The sequence below is a fragment of the Oncorhynchus mykiss genome, chromosome 13, assembly GCF_057628025.1.
Source record: "Oncorhynchus mykiss isolate SJ-2025 chromosome 13, ASM5762802v1, whole genome shotgun sequence".
Lineage (NCBI taxonomy): Eukaryota > Metazoa > Chordata > Actinopteri > Salmoniformes > Salmonidae > Oncorhynchus > Oncorhynchus mykiss.
In genome coordinates this window covers 30,102,878-30,120,376 of record NC_143034.1, presented here as the reverse complement: position 1 = coordinate 30,120,376, position 17,499 = coordinate 30,102,878, and positions in this window count along the sequence as shown.

The window sequence follows — 17,499 nt, the reverse complement described above, 5'->3', positions numbered from 1 at the left end:
ACATCATGCTTTGGGGCTGTTTTTCTGCAAAGGGACCAGGACGACTGATCCGTGTAAAGGAAATAATGAATGGGGCCATGTATCGTGAGATTTTGAGTGAAAACCACCTTCCATCAGCAAGGGCATTGAAGATGAAACGTGGTTGGGTCTTTCCGCATGACAATGATCCCAAACACACCGCCCGGGCAACCAAGGAGTGGCTTCGTAAGAAGCATTTCAAGGTCCTGGAGTGGCCAGTCTCTAGATCTCAACCCCATAGAAAGCTTTGGAGGGAGTTGAAAGTCCGTGTTGCCCAGCAACAGCCCCAAAACATCACTGCTCTAGAGGAGATCTGCATGGAGGAATGGGCCAAAATACCAGCAACCTTGTGAAAAATGTTTGACCTCTGTCATTGCCAACAAAGGGTATATAACAAAGTATTGAGATAAACTTTTGTTATTAACCAAATACTTATTTTCCACCATAATTTTCAAATAAATTCATTAAAAATCCTACAATGTGATTTTCTTGATTTTTTTTCTCATTTTGTCTGTCATAGTTGAAGTGTACCTATGATGAAAATTACAGGCCTCTCTCATCTTTTTAAGTGGGAGAACTTGCACAATTGGTTGCTGACTAAATACTTTTTTGCCCCACTGTATCTACTGAGGTACCAATTGGCCCAAAATATGGCATATACACACTCACAAGGTTTTACTAGTGTTGGTTGCTGAGATAGTGGAGTGCAGGGTTTGTGTATTCAGAACAGATGTGGTGGAATGCTGGAGTCATCGTTCATCCTCATTTATCTGTTGGACAAACACAAACACACACCAATACTTGGCTAAAGGCGTCTGCATACTAGGTTTGGTTTGCTCCTAGCAGAACTCGGTTTGGGGAAGCAAATGTCTATGCCCTTAAAAAGCACAAGTATTACTGTTTGTCCCTCTTGAGATGCCATAGCAGCAACACTTCCTCAAAATAGTCAGAATCAAGATAAATCAAGAAATCTGTCATTAATTTTGATGTTTTTGCCGAGGTGGTCTTAGTCGCACAATTCTACGTCTAACTAAGCTGTTTGGTGCAATATTTCTCAAGTGATTTTTGTTGTTGTTGTTGCATGAAAACCAGTCTGTCGTTGAATACTGAATTGAAGAATCCTTACTGTTGACCAATCACCTACAAAGGGGCGTAGACTTTGTCAACTGAACTTTGGCTTGCCTTAAGTAAAAAATAATGTGTGATCGAACAGCTGGAAAACCTGCCGAACACCAACACTAACAAACAAATGTTCCACATTTTGTTGTGTTACAGCCTGAATTTAAAATGTCACTGACCTACAGACAACACCCCCATAAGGTCAAGTGGCATTATGTTTTTAGAAATGTTTATAAATTAATTCAAATGAAAAGCTGAAATGGCTTGAGTCAGTAAGTATCAAACAGTGGTGGAGAAAGTACCCAACTATCATATTTGAGTAAAAATAAAGATACTCTAATAGGAAATGACTCAAGTAAAAGTAAAAGTCACCCAATAAATTCTACTTGAGTAAAAGTATTTGGTTTAAAATATACTTAAGTCTCAAAAGTATAAATCATTTCAAATTCCTTATCCACATCACCAACAAACTAACATGGTCCAAGCACACCAAGACAGTTGTGAAGAGGGCACGACAAAACCTATTCCCCCTCAGGAAACTGAAAATATTTGGCATGGGTCCTCAGATCCTCAAAAGGTTCTACAGCTGCACCATCGAGAGCATCCTGACTGGTTGTATCACTGCCTGATGTGGCAACTGCTCGGCCTACGACCGCAAGGCACTACAGAGTAGTGCGTACGGCCCAGTACATCACTGGGGCCAAGCTTCCTGCCGTCCAGGACCTCTTTACCAGGCGGTGTCAGGGGAAGGCCCTAAAAATGATCTAGTCATAGACTGTTCTCTCTGCTACCGCATGGCAAGCTGTACCGGAGCGCCAAGTCTAGGCCCAATAGGCTTCTAAACAGCTTCTACCCCAAGCCATAAGACTCCTGAAACTTTTTGTATTGCCCCCCCCCTCTCTTTTACACTGCTGTTACTCTCTGTTATTATCTATGCATAGTCACTTTAATAACTCTACCTACATGTACATATTACCTCAATTACCTCGACTAACCGCTGCCCCCGGACATTGACTCTGCACCGGTACCCTTGTATATAGCCTCGCTATTGTTATTTTAATGCTGCTGTTTAGTTATTTCTTACTTTTATTTCTTATTCTTATTTTTTTGTTTATTTTTATATTTTTTAAACTGCATTGTTGGTTATGGCTTGTAAGTAAGTATTTCACTGTACGGTCTACACCTGTTCTCACGTTGGTATAAAGGGATCGGGAGACAGGCGCAGGAATGCGTAATGGTTTTTTTTATTTCCGCAAATTACAGCATGCTATGTAAAAGCACGGTGACAAAGACCAAACAAACACGTATACAAAACACAGGGTTGAGACGCAAACAAAAGAGCGAGGATTACCTCAAATAAATACACAAGCGCACAATGATACCACACGGGACGAGACCCGCAATCATCTGTGCCATACAAGTGGCACAAAAGCCCAATCAACGAAGCACAGGTACTCACACAACCAAAGGACATTGGAACAATAATCGACAGCCCAATGGTGAACCAAAGGGCACACTTATGCAATTACTAATCATTGAGGAAATGGGGACCAGGTGTATATGATGACACAGTTCCAGAGGGATCCGTGACAAAAAAAATTGGATTTGATTGATATCAAGCAAACCAGGTGGCACCATTTTCTTTTCTTTTTTACTTACGGAAATCCATAGACACACCAACATTCCAACATAATTTACAAATGAGGCTTGTGTGTTTCGTGAATCCGCCAGATCAGAGGCAGTAGGGATGACCAGTGATGTTCAGTTGGTAAGTGCTTGAATTGGACTATTTTCCTATCCTGCTAAGCATTCAAAATGTAACGAGTACTTTTGTGTGTCAAGGAAAATGTATGGAGTAAAAAGTATAATATTTTCTTAAGGAATGTACTGTAGTGAAGTAAAAGTAAAAGTTGGCAAAAATATAAATAGTAAAGTATAGATACCCCAACAAAAACCACGTGTCGCGGGTTCCCCAGTACGGCTGCTCATTCCGTTCACCAGCTCCGGAGGTCTACGTCACCGGCCTTCTAGGCGTCACTGAACTGGATCTTTACCACCAACTCCGGACTGTCTTGTCTCATTACGCACACCTGGTTCCCATTCCCCCTGTTTAGTATGTGTGTATATGTGTTTCTGTATGATATGTTGGATAAAGGAAAAAAGACAGACACCAATGTCAAGTTCAATAGCCCTGTTCAAGCATTGTACAAATCCCTACACACGGAGTCCGGGGAACAGTCTGGCTAGTCGATTACCTATCAACTAGACTCCGTAACGTAATTCTTTTCAATTGAAAGTACAAACATAACGGCACAACGCTAAGTTCTTAACAGTCAAGTCATAACAATTGAAAACGTATTGCATTTTCTTTTTACTTCAGTTGTCATCTTCCTCTTTTTAAATTTAAATGTTTCTATTTTTTATTGAAATTTTTATAAACAGAGGACAAGTTAACACAGTCTCTTGCTTACAGAGTAAGCCTATCTGGTGGCTTGCACAGCCAACCCACCCGTGAGTAAGTATGGGCTCTGACAGGGGTAGGATTAGGGCCACGAGCTGGAGAGCCTGGTGGCATAGAAGCCTCCCCTTCAGTTGGCTCATGTCTCAATTCTGCGCCCTTTCCCTTAGGCCTGGACTCTGATCCAACTCATCTAGGTGAGTGTATTGCGTGTTCTGGTTTGTCTGCTCTGCTACGTACAGATCCACCCGATTCCTGTGTGGTCTCCCGGCAGCGGTTTCATCCTCGTGGTTTCACCCACCTCCAGCTCTGGTAGGTCTCGAGCAGTCCGGTCGTAGAAGCACTTAGCGAGCTGCTTTCTGTGTCGCAGTTTGTCCGTGACGCCAACCATGACGCTGGGTTCAAGTAGCTTGTTAGCTACGGAGATGGTAGTCTTCAGATGTCTGGACAGAAGGTGTTGTGCTGGGCAGCTGTCCATGTTTTCGGTGGGTGTGTTCCTCCACTGTAAGATCACATTCCATGGGTCATTACTGTCGCACAAGGCCCTCTGACTCTGCCTTGCCATTTGCTTTTGGGTGTCTTAGAGAGGAGGTCACGTGGTCAAACTTCCATTCTGAGGTGAAACACTTGAACCGTGAAGTGAATTGTGGGCCATTGTCCGTGATGACCTTGTCAGGCTGGCCTTGTCCTGCAAACTGTGCCTTGCAGTACTGTCTCTGCAGACAAGTCAGAGAGCAGTTCAATTTCCCAAAAGTTAGAGTAGTGATCAACAATGAGAGATAGTCCTTTTGTCTGTGGCTGAATTAGTTCATGCTGACAATTTGCCAGGCCCTTGTGGGCAGTTCGTGCAACATCATGGTTTCCTTTTGCTGTTCATGAGCATACTTGTTGCATGTGGTACAGCTGCTGACAAAGTCTTTAATTTCTGCTTGCATGTTTGGCCAGTATAATGTTTCACGAGCCTGGCGGTAGCACGCGTCACCTCCAACGTGACTGGAGTGTATGGGGGTAAGCATCTCTGGACGTAGTGATTTGGGAATAATGACCACCTGACCTCTGAACAAGACGCCATTTTGCACGCTGATCTCATCTTGAAAGGTCCAGTATTCTCTCACTGTGAAAGGCTTCTCCTCTTTCATGTACGGCCAACCTGTGAGAACCATGGACTTCAGTGACTGTAGGTATACGTCCTTGTCAGTGTGTTGCCTGATCTGGGCTAGGCAGTGATCTGTGATGCTTAAGTAGTCTGCCTGATTGATCTGTTGAACATCTTGTTGTTCCTGCTGTAGCGAACAGATGGCCTGCCACTGATAGGCAGTGCCTCCTACTGTACATTGTGTTGTTGCCCTGCTCAGTATGTTGCTGATGTACATCTCTGGTCCTGGCTTGTAGATGGCCTTCAGGCTGTAGTTTTTCAGAGTCATGAGCATGCTTTGAAGCCTCTTGGGCGCGTTGAGGAGAGGTTCACTGAATATGGCAATGAGTGGTTTGTGGTAAGTTTCAGCGGTGACCAGCTCTCGACCATATCAGTAGTGATGGAAGCGCAGGCAGGAGAAGACGATGCTGAGGCACTCCCTCTCAATTTGTGCATAGTTTTGTTCGGTGGGGGTGAGCGCTCTCGAGGCAAATTCAAAGGGCTGGCCTTTCTGATCTGCAGCCCTCCATCAGTGCCAGGAGCTTCACATCGTGGTCGCGTTCTGCTTCTTCGTCTGTGTCACCACAGCCTACGATCAGGACATCATCGGTGATGGGTTCCATGCTCTTGAGCCCAGCCAGTAACTTGTGCCTCAGGGGATCCAGAAGGCAGTCATGAAGCTGCTTTCTTTGTCCAGCTTGCATTGAAGGAATGCATCTCGGGCATCCACCAAGGTGAAAATCCTGGCCTTGGGAAGCTTGTAGAGGACATCCTTCAGTGTCGGCATGATGTAGTGAGATCGTTTTAGTGCTTGGTTCAGATGCTTTGGGTCGACGCAGACCCTCAGCTTGGCTGTTTTTTCCACTTGGCTGTTTTTTCCACTATGACCATATTGCTGATCCAATCAGTTGGTTCAGACACAGATGTCATGTGGCCATCGGCCTCATACTTGTCCAGCTGGGCCTTCACAGCCAATTTCATTGAAATGGACACATTGCGAGGAGCACACTGGACTGGAGTGATGCTCTCATCCACTTCAAAGTGTACCTCCCCAGGCACAGATTCAACGGGCATGTTGAATACATCGTTATATCTGCTGAGTAGTTGTTCTTTGGACAGGGGTCCATGCTGGACATGCTCCATGTGCAGGTAATTTGGTACCGTGAACTGCATCAGTCGCAGGCGTTCACATGTAGAGCCTGAGAGGAGAGGATGTTGACTGGTTTTCACAATCTCAAACTCCAGCTTGTGTTTGCGTCCCCGAATAACGCATTCGGTCTCAAAGGTGCCCATAGAGCTCATTAGCTCTCCTGAGTACAGCTTTAGTCTGGTATCGCTGGGCAAGAGATGTGTGCCACGTGCCAGATTGATGTTGTCTTTGTAGCTCATTACGTTGCATGTAGCATCGGAATCCAGTTGATATTGTTGTTGCTTGTTGTGTAATCGTAAGGTCACAAACCATTTCTTCACTCTTGTGTGTATAGCCCCAATGGATTCATGCATGTAAATGTCACTTTCACTGTTCTGCTCTGAACACTGAGTGACATCATCAACACAGTGAATCTTGCCCTCAGTCACCCTTTGCTTTTGAGACCAATATATTGACATTATTAGTTCCACAAGCTCTGCGTGGTTTTCCGTAGGCAGGGCAGTGCTCTTTGCCTTATGCGTGTGTATTTCCTCAGTATCTCCATGCAATGGGGCTCTCTGTGTTCACAGTTCAGGGTGAATTACTCTGCCTCGATTGGTTTTGCCTGAATGTCTGCCTGGCAACAGCATGAACAGTATCAACGTCGGTGCGTGGAGTTTTGATTGCCATTGCTCTCATTCTCATGTCAGTGACTTCGGCAGTGCGGCACATTTGGCAGTTACTAATGTTTAACCTTCTGGAAAATTCCAGAAAATTATGTCATGGCTTTAGAAGCTTCTGATAGGCTAATTGACATAATTTGAGTCAATTGGAGGTGTACCTGTGGATGTATTTCAAGACCTACCTTCAAACTCAGTGCCTCTTTGCGTGACATTATGGGAAAATCAAAAGAAATCAGCCAAGACCTCAGAAAATAAATTATAGACCTCCACATGTCTGGTTCATCCTTGAGAGCAATTTCCAAACGCCCGAAGGTACCACATTCATCTGTACAAACAATAGTACGCAAGTATAAACACCATGGGACCACGCAGCCGTCATACCGCTCAGGAAGGAGACACGTTCTGTCTCTTAGAGTTGAACGTACTTTGGTGCGAAAAGTGCAAATCAATCCCAGAACAACAGCAAAGGACCTTGTGAAGATGCTGGGGGAAACAGGTACAAAAGTATCTATATCCACAGTAAAAGGAGTCCTATATTCCCATAACCTGAAAGGCCGCTCAGCAAGAAAGAAGTCACTGCTCCAAAACCGCCATAAAAAAGCCAGACTACGGTTTGCAACTGCACATGGGGGACAAAGATCATACTTTTTGGAGAAATGTCCTCTGGTCTGATGAAACAAAAATAGAACTGTTTGGCCATAATGACCATCGTTATGTTTGGAGGTAAAAGGGGGAGGCTTGCAAGCCAAAGAACACCATCCCAACCATGAAGCACGGGGGTGGCAGCATCATGTTGTGGGGGTGCTTTTCTGCAGGAGGAACTGGTGCACTTCACAAAATAGATGGCATCATGAGGTAGGAAAATTATGTGGATATATTGAAGCAACATCTCAAGACATCAGTCAGGAAGTTAAAGCTTGGTCGCAAATGGGTCCTCCAAATTAACAATGACCCCAAGCATATTTCCAAAGTTGTGGCAAAATGGCTTAAGGACAACAAAGTCAAGGTATTGGAGTGGCCTTCACAAAGCCCCGACCTCAATCCCATAGAACATTTGTGGACAGAACTGAAAAGTGTGTGTGAGCAAGGAGGCCTACAAACCTGACTCAGTTACACAGCTCTGTCAGGAGGAATGGGCCAATTTATTGTGGGAAGCTTGTGAAAAGCTACCAAAAACATTTGAGTTAAACAAGTTAAAAAATTTAAAGGCAATGCTATCAAATACTAATTGAGTTTATGTAAACTTCTGACCCACTGGGAATGTGATGAAAGAAATAAAAGCTGAAATAAATTATTTTCTCAACTATTATTCTGACATTTCACATTCTTAAAATAAGGTGGTGATCCTAACTGACCTAAAACAGGAAACATTTACTAGGATTAAATGTCAGGAATGGTGAAAAACGAAGTTTAAATGTATTTCGCTAAGGTGTATGTAAACTTCCAACTTCAACTGTACAATTATCTGTAATGTCCCTCAGTTGAGCAGTGAATTTCAAACACAGATTCAACCACAAAAAAACAGAGAGGTTTTCCAATGCCTCAGAAAGAAGGACACCTATGGTAGACTGGTAAAGAAAAATGATCAGACATTGAATATGTCATGCACGTGATTGAGGACCCAAAAGCGGTTTAACAAAAACAGAGTTCTTTAATGTCGAAACACAGGTAAGACATAGATCCTCTTCAAATGGATATGATGGCAAAATAAACAACCCGCAGAGAGGGCGACAAATGAAACATAAAGTCCTTCTGAATATCACAGAAGAGTTCCCCTTCTAGCAGCAGAGGAGAATAGCTGGGTTAGAGTCCTCTTCTAGCAGCAGAGGGGATCAGCTGGGTTGTAGAGGACAGAGGTACCTGATCACACGTAGCCTCAGATGAACAGGCAGATTCCGACAGGACAGGACAAGGTTGAAGCAAACAAGACGATAGTTTGGTTCTGGCATGAGAAACTCAAACGAGAATCTGACAAAGACAGAAGCAGGAACAGAGAGAGAAATAGAGACCCAATCAGAGGGAAAAAGGGAACAGGTGGGAAAAGGGTGAACGAGGTAGTTAGAGAAGACAAGGAACAGCTGGGGGAAGGAGGGGAAGAGAAGGCAACCCAATACGACCAGCAGAGGGAGACAGCAGAGGATTCCACAATGAGGCCAATGGTGACTTTAAAACAGTTACAGAATTTAATGGCTGTGATAGGAGAAAACTGAAGATGGATCAACAACATTGTAGTTACTCCACAATACCAGCCTAAATGGCATAGTGAAAAGAAGGAAGCCTGTACAGAATACAAATATTCCAAAACATGCATCCTGTTTGCAATAAGACACTAAAGTACTGCAAGAAAAATGGCAAAGAAATTAACTTTATATCCTGAATACAAATCGTTCTGTTTGGGGCAAATTCAACACAACACATCATTGAGTACGACTCTTCATATTTTCAAGCATGGTGGTGGCTGCATCATGTTAGGGGTATGCTTGTCTTTGGAAAAGACTAGTGAGTTTTTTTTAGGATACAAATAAAGAAAGAAGCACAGGCAAAATCCTAGAGGAAATCTTGGTTCAGTCTGCTTTCCAACAAATTCAACTTTCAGCAGCACAATAATCTATAACACCAGATTATATTTAATGTTCCCGGGAGGCCTAGTTACAGTTTTTACCTAGATCGGCTTAAAAATCTATGGCAAGACTTGAAAATGGCTGTCTAGCAATGATCAACAACCAACTTGACAGAGCTTAAAGAAGTTTTAAAGAATAATGTGCAAATATTGTACAATCCAGGGATGCAAAGCTCTTAGAGACTTACCCAGAAAGACTCGCAGCTGTAATCATTGCCAAAGGTGATTCTAACATGTATTTATATATTTCATTTTCAATAAATGTGCAAAATTCCTAAGAACATGTTTTCACTTTGTCATTATGGGGTATTGTGTATGGGTGAGCAACAATGTAATCCATGTTGAATTCAGGCTGTAACACATCCAAATTTGGAATAAATCAAGGGGTATGAATACTTTCTGAAGGTGCTGTATGCAAATTGTTTTGACTGGGAAGCATACGCTAAGCTTAAGGGGTATCTAAACCAGAGAAAAAGTGTTGAGAGAGATGGGTTCAGCAGATTTACTCTCAGTCTGGTGAGGCCGGTAGTGAGAGTACAAGCTAAAGAGAGTGACCACTGGCTGGCATAGGCTGCTTGTTTAATCCCAATGCCAAGGCTGGCAGGACCTGCCTCCTGCTGTAAAGGCTCCATGATTAGACAGACATCTCTATTTCTGTCTTTTTCTTTCGCTCTCTCTCTCTCTCTCTCTCTCTCTCTCTCTCTCTCTCTCTCTCTCTCTCTCTCGCTCGCTCTCTCTTCATGTAAGGCTCCATGATTAGACAGCCCTCTCTCTTTCTCTCTCGTTTTCTTAACCTCTCTCTCAATGTACCCTCTTTCTTTCTCTCTAACCTTTTTCATTAGCCTCTATTCCATCTTTCTCTCCATCTCTCTTCCCTCATCTCCCTCCCTCCCTCCCCCTGTCCTCCTCTCTCAGTACCCAGCGAGGTGAACTGTCCGATCTAGCCAAGGTCATGGAGGCGACATGACGGAGATGGCGGCTGATTTTAGCCAGCTCCATTACTTCCCCCCCCTGGCCCAATCCTGCCATCCCTCCATCCCCTCCATCCCTCTATTCCCCCTCCATCCCTCTGGAGGCCTGCAAGCCCTCTTCATCATGTGATTAACAGGACCTCTGTTCTCTGGCTTTCAGAGCTGGACAGCAAGGGGAATGGAGGCTGGGTGTGTGTGTATATGGAGGGGGAGCTGTGTGTGGGGGGGGGGGGGGGGGGGGGTGTACAGGCGTGCGTGAGAAACAACATCTAAGAGACTGTGTGTGTCTGAAAGAGAGAGAGATGGTGTGTGTGTGTGTGTGTGTGTGTGTGTGTGTGTGTGTGTGTGTGTGTGTGTGTGTGTGTGTGTGTGTGTGTGTGTGTGTGTGTGTGTGTGTGTGTGTGTGTGTGTGCGTGCGCGTGTGTGTGTGCGCGTGCGTGCGTGCGTGTGTGTGCGTGTGTGTGTGTTCAGAAATTGGATACAAACTCTGCCAAGAAAATAATGACTTGGCCCCAAGGCTCCAGCCAGTCTCTTGGGCTGTGTAGCAGCGTCCAATGGGGGAATGTGATGTCTTGACTGCTCCCTATAGGAGAGGGGGAATTCTGACACACGCACAGGTGGCACACACACTCCGTGGGGCTTCCATCAAAGCAGCTGGTAGAAGTCATTCCTCATGCTTCATGGGTAATGAGATTTTAAGTTAACCCAGGACATTGTCAAGGAAGGTATGCTTCCATTCTATTCTATTTTCAACACAAGAGGCGGTGGTTTCGCAGTTTGGCTAATGGGAAGATCATGTAAGACTTCCCAAATGAGTCACTATGTGTTATGCGGTTAGGAGGCCTTTGGAGATGGGTTGAGTCAATGTTATCTTTTATATGGTGGGAAATAGCATCGTCTTGTCTCTGTTTCTTCACCCCAGACTAGACAATGACAGCAGCAGGAGAGGATGGATCATTATTTTGAGATAAAGGGGGCAAAGCCGCAGCGGTGTGTACTGTGCGCGTGCGACGGGTACAACCACACACCCACAGTAACCCAGAGAGAACGGTTCCTCTGAGAATTACTCCTACAGTTTAGTCGTTCTCTGAGACACAAAAGACAACGGGAGACACCATCGCAAAATGTTGTGTGTGCGTGTGTGTGTGCGTGTGTGTGTGTGTGTGTGTGTGTGTGTGCGTGCGTGCGTGTGTGTGTGTGTGTGTGTGTGTGTGCATTGCGCGTGCGTGCGTGGGCGTGCGTGTGTGTGTGTGTGTGCACCTCAAAGTTCCTGTCTCACTGCAACTTGTAGAAGGAGCAGAATACTATGACATGTACAGTACTTGCTAGCATTCCCATTTCAATAAGATTAGCTTACTGAATACTACCCCAGCCATCACCTCCTCCTCATTCTCCTAGAGTAGCGTAGTATATTATATATAGTATATAATATATATATATATATATATATTGCCTTTTAATGTTCTAAGTGTACAACGAACCCCATGTGAGTGGAGACTTGCAAATTCATATTTTCAAAAGTAATCACCCACAATCCCTCACGGTTGTAATTAATCACGAGCAGTAAGCTAAGGCTTCATATATTAATGACATGTACTTATAAACATACAGTATATTTCACTCTGCCGCCAACTAACATACTCATTAATAAAGAAGTCAATTTATCAAAGCTTCTCCGGGACTGAATATATTAGCATTGATTGCGTTCCAATTCACACTCTCTTCCCGACATAGTACACTACTTTTGACCAGAATCCTATGGGTCCTGGTCAAAAGTAGTGCACTTAAAAGGGAATAGGGTGTCATTAATATTACCTCAGGATGTGGAGAGCGGGGATGAGGGGTCTCTGGTCCAGTGCTTTCCAATATGCTCCGTCTCATTTAAAAATATATATATATATTTTTATTTCACCTTTATTTAACCAGGTAGGCTAGTTGAGAACAAGTTCTCATTTGCAACTGCGACCTGGCCAAGATAAAGCATAGCAATTCGACACATACAACAACAAGAGTTACACATGGAATAAACTAAACATACAGCAGTCAATAATACAGTAGAAAAAAAAGAAAACAAAAAGTCTATATACAGTGAGTGCAAATTAGGTAAATGGTCGGTAATCTGTTTGTTAACTTGGCTTTCGAAGACCTTAGAAAGACAGGGTAGGATGGATATAGGTCTGTAGCAGTTAGGGTCTAGAGTGTCACCCCCTTTGAAGAGGTGGATGACCGCGGCAGCTTTCCAATCTTTGGGAATCTCAGACGATAAGAAAGAGAGGTTGAACAGACTAGTGACAGGGGTTGCAACAATGGCAGCGGATAGTTTTAGAAAGAGAGGGTCCAGATTGTCTAGCCCGGCTGATTTGTACGGGTCAAGGTTTTGCAGCTCTTTCAGAACATCTGCTGTCTGGATTTGGGTGAAGGAGAAATGGTGGGGGCTTTGGCGGGTTGCTGTGGAGGGTGCCGGGCAGTTGACCGGGGTAGGGGTAGTCAGGTGGTAAGCATAGCCAGCCGTAGAGAAATACTTGTTGAAATTCTAAATTATAGTGGATTTATCAGTGGTAACAGTGTTTCCTAGCCTCAGAGCAGTGGGCAGCTGGGAGGAGGTGCTCTTATTCTCCATGGACTTTACAGTGTCCCACTCATTGGAGTGCTGCAATTGAATTTAGCTAAATCACCTACTGTGCTTCTTCATATGAACAGGGGCGTAACAAAGTAATGGAGTCATTTGCATGGTATGGTGGAATAGCTTTAGGTCTTCCTGAACGTGTTGGATGGCATGAGGAGTTAATTTAGTCTACTGGAGGATGTAGGAGGATAGAGGATTGTCAGGGATTCTATGGATACTAAGGAGGTATGTGACATCCATCACTATTATTATATGGTTCTCACTCAATGGGCCGTTGCCATTGTTCAATGTCAGTGCAGGAAAGGAGACAAGGAGGAGAGGCAACAACAGACTATTTAGACTATTCTAACTCTCTCTCACTCTCTCTCTCTCTCTTACTTTCTCTTCTCCCTCTCTCTCACTCTCTCTCCCTCTCTCTTTCTCTCATATCCCTCTCTCTCCCTCTCTCTTTCTCTCATATCCCTCTCTCTCTCGCTGTCTTTCTCTCTCTCTCTCTCTCTCTCTCTCTCTCACTCTCAGACACAGGCTGTAATCTCCTGCTTTGATCAGGCCTAATGATTGTCATCAGCGCTGCTTAAGGAGGCCTGGCCCTGTGCCCAATGCTGCTGTGTGTGTGTGTGTGTATGTCTGTGTGTCAGGCCCTCTTAATGAGGTGAAGCTAGAGCGTGACTCAGAGTAGCCTTTGGGGTAGTAGGGTGGCATAACCACGACCACAAACATGCCTCCAGCCAGCCTCTGCCATGCCCACAGTAAAGAGACACTGGGCACACACTGAAAGATCCACTCGAAAGAGGCTGATGTCGCTCTATAAGCGTTTGTGACGGGACGACAGATTCAGTACACATCACTGCATTTTGTACCAGCTGTACGTTACTTCCTGGTTAACCTACAGACGTACGAGCTACCAGACCCGGTCTCATGATTGGCTAACTAGAGATCCCTTCCATCTCCACTGACTTAGATAAATCTGCTTTTAGTTATTTTTCACCCGATGTATGGAACAATCTACAGCGCTCCCTGCAACTTGACGCTCTGGTGTCTCTGAGGCTGTTCTAATTGTTGATTGTAGACCTCTATGCTGAGGGATGTGATCGTTTTACTTGAATGGCTTGTAGATCCTGTATGTTTTTATTATGTCATAAATAGTATAAATTGGGTAGATAGTATGACTTGTGTACTGTATATGCAGGGCTCCCTTGTGAAAGATGCCTTGGTCTCAATGGGACTCCCTGTGATAGCAAAGTTACACAAATGATGATTTCACTGGGCCCTGTGCTGTGTAGATCCATAGTCTTCTAAGCCTGTTTGTGTTCCCACCTACATACATACCTAACATTGTTAGTGCATGTGCTTACCTTTGCTATACTGTAATATGATCCGAAATCAGTTGAACCAAGCTCCTCCTTTCACTTTACTTCATTCTATTCTCCACTGTGCTGCATCCTCACTGGCGTACCAGTCTGTACCACTGTGCTGCATCCTCACTGGCGTACCAGTCTGTACCACTGTGCTGCATCCTCACTGGCGTACCAGTCTGTACCACTGTGCTGCATCCTCACTGGCGTACCAGTCTGTACCACTGTGCTGCATCCTCACTGGCGTACCAGTCTGTACCACTGTGCTGCATCCTCACTGGCGTACCAGACTGTACCACTGTGCTGCATCCACACTGGCGTACCAGTCTGTACCACTGTGCTGCATCCTCACTGGCGTACCAGTCTGTACCACTGTGCTGCATCCTCACTGGCGTACCAGACTGTACCACTGTGCTGCATCCTCACTGGCGTACCAGACTGTACCACTGTGCTGCATCCTCTCTGGCGCACCAGACTGTACTACTGTGCTGCATCCTCACTGGCGTACCAGTCTGTACCACTGTGCTGCATCCTCACTGGCATACCAGTCTGTACCACTGTGCTGCATCCTCACTGGCGTACCAGTCTGTACCACTGTGCTGCATCCTCACTGGCATACCAGTCTGTACCACTGTGCTGCATCCTCTCTGGCGCACCAGACTGTACCACTGTGCTGCATCCTCTCTGGCGCACCAGACTGTACTACTGTGCTGCATGCTCACTGGCGTACCAGTCTGCACCACTGTGCTGCATCCTCACTGGCATACCAGTCTGTACCACTGTGCTGCATCCTCACTGGCGTACCAGTCTGTACCACTGTGCTGCATCCTCACTGGCGTACCAGACTGTACCACTGTGCTGCATCCTCACTGGCGTACCAGTCTGTACCACTGTGCTGCATCCTCACTGGCGTACCAGTCTGTACCACTGTGCTGCATCCTCACTGGCATACCAGTCTGTACCACTGTGCTGCATCCTCTCTGGCGCACCAGACTGTACCACTGTGCTGCATCCTCACTGGCGTACCAGTCTGTACCACTGTGCTGCATCCTCACTGGCGTACCAGTCTGTACCACTGTGCTGCATCCTCACTGGCATACCAGTCTGTACCACTGTGCTGCATCCTCTCTGGCGCACCAGACTGTACCACTGTGCTGCATCCTCACTGGCGTACCAGTCTGTACCACTGTGCTGCATCCTCACTGGCGTACCAGTCTGTACCACTGTGCTGCATCCTCTCTGGCGCACCAGACTGTACCACTGTGCTGCATCCTCACTGGCGTACCAGTCTGTACCACTGTGCTGCATCCTCACTGGCGTACCAGTCTGTACCACTGTGCTGCATCCTCACTGGCATACCAGACTGTACCACTGTGCTGTATCCTCACTGGCATACCAGTCTGTACCACTGTGCTGCATCCTCACTGGCGTACCAGTCTGTACCACTGTGCTGCATCCTCACTGGCGTACCAGTCTGTACCACTGTGCTGTATCCTCACTGGCGTACCAGTCTGTACCACTGTGCTGCATCCTCACTGGCATACCAGTCTGTACCACTGTGCTGCATCCTCACTGGCGTACCAGTCTGTACCACTGTGCTGCATCCTCACTGGCGTACCAGTCTGTACCACTGTGCTGCATCCTCACTGGCATACCAGACTGTACCACTGTGCTGTATCCTCACTGGCATACCAGACTGTACCACTGTGCTGCATCCTCACTGGCATACCAGTCTGTACCACTGTGCTGCATCCTCACTGGCGTACCAGTCTGTACCACTGTGCTGCATCCTCACTGGCGTACCAGTCTGTACCACTGTGCTGCATCCTCTCTGGCGCACCAGACTGTACCACTGTGCTGCATCCTCACTGGCGTACCAGTCTGTACCACTGTGCTGCATCCTCACTGGCATACCAGACTGTACCACTGTGCTGTATCCTCTCTGGCGCACCAGACTGTACCACTGTGCTGCATCCTCACTGGCGTACCAGTCTGTACCACTGTGCTGCATCCTCACTGAAATACCAGTCTGTACCACTGTGCTGCATCCTCACTGGCATACCAGTCTGTACCACTGTGCTGCATCCTCACTGGCGTACCAGTCTGTACCACTGTGCTGCATCCTCACTGAAATACCAGTCTGTACCACTGTGCTGCATCCTCACTGGCATACCAGTCTGTACCACTGTGCTGCATCCTCACTGGCATACCAGTCTGTACCACTGTGCTGCATCCTCACTGGCGTACCAGTCTGTACCACTGTGCTGCATCCTCACTGGCGTACCAGTCTGTACCACTGTGCTGCATCCTCACTGAAATACCAGTCTGTACCACTGTGCTGCATCCTCTCTGGCGCACCAGACTGTACCACTGTGCTGCATCCTCACTGGCGTACCAGACTGTACCACTGTGCTGTATCCTCACTGGCATACCAGTCTGTACCACTGTGCTGCATCCTCACTGGCGTACCAGTCTGTACCACTGTGCTGTATCCTCTCTGGCGCACCAGACTGTACCACTGTGCTGCATCCTCACTGGCGTACCAGACTGTACCACTGTGCTGCATCCTCACTGGCGTACCAGTCTGTACCACTGTGCTGCATCCTCACTGGCGTACCAGACTGTACCACTGTGCTGCATCCTCACTGGCGTACCAGTCTGTACCACTGTCCTGCATCCTCACTGGCATACCAGACTGTACCACTGTGCTGTATCCTCTCTGGCATACCAGTCTCTATTGTCTGGCATGAGGATGCAATCTGGGTCAGACCCTCCTGGGTTAGTTTATACAATGCATTAGCTTTTGTAGTTTTGAAGGTTAAGCTGTATCAGTGAGGCTGAGGGAGTGAGGTGTGTGTGTGTGTGTTTTACATTTATAAAAGTTGAGCAGGGCTGTATCAGTAAAGCTGAGGGAGTGAGGTGTGTGTGTGTGTGTTTTACATTTATAAAAGTTGAGCAGGGCTGTATCAGTGAGGCTGAGGGAGTGAGGTGTGTGTGTGTGTGTTTTACATTTCTAAAAGTTGAGCAGGGCTGTATCAGTGAGGCTGAGGGAGTGAGGTGTGTGTGTGTGTTTTACGTTTATTAAAGTTGAGCAGGGCTGTATCAGTGAGGCTGAGGGAGTGCTGTTTCTTATCTACGTCTTGAATAATGCAGGAGGCCCAGGGGTCAGAAGACCAGCTACCTGTGCCAACCTGTCCCACTATCTCTCTCTTTACTCACACACACACCAGCAAACACACACAGATCCTATTTAGACACACACACACACACACACACACACACACCATTAAACACACACAGCTCTTATTTGGACACACACACACACTAGCAAATATATACATGTACGAAGCACACAGTCCTGCAACTCTCCTGTTTTTACACACAC